The sequence below is a fragment of the Gossypium hirsutum genome, chromosome D05 (genome assembly GCF_007990345.1).
Source record: "Gossypium hirsutum isolate 1008001.06 chromosome D05, Gossypium_hirsutum_v2.1, whole genome shotgun sequence".
In the NCBI taxonomy this organism is placed as follows: Eukaryota; Viridiplantae; Streptophyta; class Magnoliopsida; order Malvales; family Malvaceae; genus Gossypium; species Gossypium hirsutum.
The window spans coordinates 5,962,110-5,967,184 of NC_053441.1; the positions used below are offsets into that span (position 1 = coordinate 5,962,110).

The window sequence follows — 5,075 nt, forward strand, 5'->3', positions numbered from 1 at the left end:
AAATATTCATAAAAACTATAATAAAATTGACTTTCAATTAATACATCGAAAAGAAAAGAGAGAAAAACAATAGAAAATAAAGATAATATGTAAACGATATACCATATAAATGATTAAATATGCATATAAAAATAAAATTAGAGAAAAAAATTACATGCGAAGAATCCGTTGAAGTAATAGAAAAAATCAAATAGAAGGAATGAGACAATAGCCTTTTTTTTTGGTGTTTATTAATAGATTAATTTCCTAAACCAGTATAAAATATGGTTAATTTTGTCTCTTTTTTTTTTGATGAATTACAATAATAAGGTAAACCCCGAACAACAAACGCGACTAACGTGACTCGAAACCAGACCACACCTAAGACGGTAAACAACTTGGCCATCAGACTATCACATGAGGTTTTGTCTTAATATTTTTATTGTTCCAACCTATATAGAAAAGTAATTTTTTATTTTATTATTATTATGGGAATCACATTATCATGTTCACGGAACGTAACTCCCAAATGTTAGAATCATTTTCCAACTTATTAAATTCCTAAGAAATTGATCACTTTTTGTCATACCAAACATTATACCACGCAATCTCAGTGATTAATTAATGAATTATTAACAATTAGAAAATTTTCTTTTAATTTTACTAAATCCAAAACAAAAGCTCGTATCATTGTGATAAAGAAAATATATGTTACTATTATATAACCAAAAAAAATCCATTAATGAATACTACTTTGAACCATGCTGGGATGGCTTGAAATAGAAGGTAGAGTGGGTACGTGATAGGTTGTGCAAATTGCTCGGTTGTTTGCTCATTTCCTTTATGTTTATCTTTCATTGGTAAATTACAAGTATGGTTAATGGAGAGTAAGAATGTTTTAAACAATAAATAAATAAATAAATAAAGAAAGAAGGAAAATCTCCGGGAGATAAACCCGTCATAAGCCCATGATTTTTTAGGCTTACTTCAGGATGAGCCCAAACCTATGTTGGATTCTTATTTGCCCTATAAGAATTCAAATTTTTATATTTCGATTTTACATGAAATGCATATTTTATATATAAACTCTTTAAATTTACACGTGATTATATATTTGAAAGGTAAAAAAAAAAAAACATAAATTTCAAAATCATAAATATGCATAAGATTTTTAATTTATCTAAACAAATTTAATAAAACAAAAAAGATAATTGTAGTTGCTGATGATAATTTTTTTTTACTTTAATTAATGGTTAAAAATTCAATTTTTATCTTGAGTATAGAGTAATTTTAAAACTCGTGACTAAATTTACGTTTTTAACGTAAAAAATTAATTAATTATCTAACTCACTCTAAGAATGCGTTTGGTTGGGGGGAATGCATGCGTATTCCCCCTATGCAGCGGGCCCACTGCTATTACACCGTTTGGTTGGCTGTAATCCAAATCCGCGTGTAATCCAATACCCCCTATGCACTTATTGCGCGTAATAACTATTATGCTCCCTCATCCCCGATTCCCTAATCCGTGTTTTTCCCTTCTCTGCTTTTTCGTTTTTTGCCCTCGTCCTTAGCCTTCTTCATCGATTTCCCTTCCACTCAGTCCTCAGATTCTCCGACGCCTTCTTGCAAAGGTAAGTTCTTTTCCCTTCCACTCAGTCCGTCATCGATTTGCTGTTTTATTTTAACTGTTCACTAACCCAAATCGATTTCCCTTTTCATATTTCAGACACCTTCTTCATCACAATCTTGGCCGATTTTGCATTCACCCGGTTAGATTTCCAGAGGTTTTTCCAAAGATTGTTTTGCATGTTCGATTGGAAGACATAATTTTAGGGCTAAATAGTTTGTTTCGGTTCTTGCCTGTATTGCATTATTTGTTTCGATTCTTGCCTGTATTGCATTATTTGTGGGAGTTAATTGATTTCCCTTTCTCATTACAGGTTGTTGTTCATCGATCTCTTCCCCGATTTCCCTGGTTACAGGTTAGTTTTCCTCCCCAAGTAAAACTCCTCTGCGATTTGTGAAGAGAAACTTGAGGGGACGAATCTGCTCTCCCTTGCTATTCCTACTTAACTGCTTTCGATCTGTTGTTTTTGTTCATTGGCATGCTAATGAGCTTTATGATTGTTTAGTTGTTGTTTGGCATACTTAATCTGCTCAAATTCCAAACAATGGAGATTTTGCGTAATTTTAGTTGTTGTTGCGTCTTTGTCTGTTTGGTTTGTTTATATTTTGTTGTTAGTAATGCTTTGCTTTGTTGGCTAGATTTTGTTCCAGTTTGCTTAGCTTAGGTGGAATGGTGTTGGGTTTAGGGTTGTATCTTACATCTGATACATGGAAGATTGTTGTCTCTTTTCCTTTGTTTTGTAATCCAAAGACTTTTAAGGCATGCAAGTATGTTAATTGAAGTTGTTTAAGCTATGTTTATTATTTCATAGGTAGTAGTACAGAACCATTAGGTTCATTTTGGTTGCAATCAAAGTTAATAAGCTTAATGACTGATCCAGACTTGTGAATTGCCATTTAAATTCAGACAGATTTGTGATACTCTGCTGTTGTTTGAAGGAGTTTACCTTCTGTAAAATGTTGTTAGTGTTGTTTTTGCAATTCAGAAATTGTTTTTGTTGTTAGTGAGTAGAAGATGAAAGGGGAAATTGTTGCCCGATTTTGATATTATTTTATAGGTTCTGGTTCCTGCTTGTTTTGGCCATTATTAATTGCAGTTTTGCAAGTTTTGATATTATTTTATAGGGTTAATTATGTTGTTATTATTAAAGAGTCAAATAATTATTGAATTAATTTACAAGGCTTTTTTATATAATAAGCTCTCTATTTTTAATTATTGAATTAATTATTAAAGACTCAAACAATCAATCAAGTTCCAATTTCGATTCTTATATAATGTCCAAATTTAAGATTAAATCTTCATATTTTAATTAAAATATAATTCGGTACATCAACCGATTAAAATGCTAACGCAAATTTTTATGATGTACAATAATATTCAAATTTCTTATTTAATTCGAATTGATTATAATATTATTTTCAAATAAATTATCACATTATAAAATGACACTCAATTGACATAATTATTCATAAAGAGTTCGTTCCTTTTCAAATGCGTATAATGTTAATTACTCATGTTTTTATTATAGCAACGGAGAAAATGTTCTCAAAATTAAAATTGATAAAATCTTACTGAAGATTAACAATATCTCAACAAAAATTGAATGAATTATCTATTTTATTAATTGAACAGGTTATCTTATACGAGATTTATTTTAATAATTTGTTTCTCTAAAGTCTAAAAATTAAATTTTAAATAAACATTTATAATGTTGATTTAATAGTTAGTTAACTAATTTGAAGGTCTATTTTTATAGTTTCTCTTTTTAAGTTTTTAGAAATGTTGACACACATTAGCTAAATATATTAACAATTTTATTACCTTTAGGTGCAATTTACCTTAAATTTAATGATTAGTAATAAATTTGGTAAAAAATTTGATTAATAATTATTAAGCCTAGTATAGTATTACTTCATAAATGGCTTCTCAAAAGTGTTAGAGCCGTATGTAATACCAAACAAACAACTTTCTAAATCAGAATTATTTGTGAAAATTATTTTTGAACCCAAAAGCAAAAGCTACAAATTAGAACATGCTTTATAATTTATTAAATCATAATGAGTTTAGTTATAATCTAACAAATACCAACAATTAATTTTAGTTCAATTATACATATACCTACAAATTTTAATTACGAAGACGAAAAATTTAATAATTTATAAATATATTGATAATGTGTAATTGCAACTTCAGGGGATTGATACTGAGTTCTAATTTTAATATGTTGCAGTAATGGCTCGTCTGCCTTTAATTGCACAAAGTGTGAGGCGTAAAAGAATTGGTGCTGCATTGACAATATGGTTGGAAATCTGTAGAATTGCGATTTGGTTCTTATTTAGAATGGGTGCCAACCTTAGCCTACATACTTATAGACCAATGATTAGGTCCTACACCTTAGATTTTTATACAAAACGGGATTATGTGAAAAGGCTTGTATATGCTAGTGACGAGACATGTATTGAACAGGTTAGGATGAATAGAATTGCCTTTTTTAAACTATGTGAGATGTTAGAATCGTTAGGGGGATTGAAGTCGTCCAGAAACATGCTTGTTGATGAGCAAGTGACAATGTTTTTACATATCATCTCCCATCACCTGAAAAATCGAGTTATCAAGCATCACTTTAGAAGGTCTGGGGAAACTATTAGCAGAGCATTTCATAGTGTTTTAAATGCTGTCATACGCTTACAAGATGTGTTATTTAAAAAGGCGGAGCCAATTACAGCTGATTCTTCTGACACAAGGTGGAAATGGTTTAAGGTATTGAACTGAGTTTTATATATAGTTTGTACAACATTTAGTTGATTTAGATTTAAATTAGTATTCTAACTCAAGGTTTTATATCATCTGATATAGAATTGCTTAGGTGCTCTTGATGGAACCCACATCAAGATTAGGGTTCCAATAGTTGATAAACCTAGATATCGAACGCGAAAAGGTGACATAGCAACAAATATGCTAGGTGTTTGTACACCTGATATGCAATTTGTTTACGTTCTTCCTGGTTGGGAAGGTTCGGTTGTTGATGGACGTGTTCTTCGAGATGCCATTAGTAGGACACATGGACTAAAAGTTCCTCATGGTAAAGTAGATAGTTAGAGGACTTTGAATTATTCATTAAGATCAAATTTTTTTGTGCTGAATTAATCATTTTAAAAAAAATTTATTTTTTAGGTTGTTATTATCTAGTTGATGCTGGCTACATAAATTGTGAGGGATTTCTTGCACCTTTTCGAGGACAACGATATCATTTGAACGAGTGGCGTCAGGGTTATCAGCCAAGTTCTCCGCAAGAGTTTTTTAATATGAAACATGCCTCAGCACGTAATGTTATTGAAAGATGCATTGGTTTATTAAAAGTTAGATGGGGAATACTTAGGAGTCCATCATTCTATCCTGTAAGGATGCACAATAGAATTATTATTGCATGTTGTTTGCTCCATAATTTTATTCGAACCCATATGAGTAT

The 5,075-nt window shown here is 30.5% G+C and overlaps 1 long non-coding RNA gene across 2 annotated transcripts; it reads left to right on the forward strand.

The window, feature by feature from the left end:
• Nucleotides 1–1,420: 1,420 nt before the first annotated feature.
• LOC107906709 (uncharacterized) lies at nucleotides 1,421–2,400 on the forward strand. 2 transcript variants are annotated; one of them, XR_001686749.2, is made up of 3 exons: nucleotides 1,421–1,610; nucleotides 1,706–1,763; nucleotides 1,920–2,400. It is a non-coding gene; the product is annotated as an uncharacterized lncRNA (long non-coding RNA). The 2 variants fall into 2 exon arrangements; XR_001686748.2 differs by having other exon boundaries at nucleotides 1,432–1,610; nucleotides 1,706–1,748.
• The last annotated feature ends 2,675 nt before the right edge of the window (nucleotides 2,401–5,075 follow it).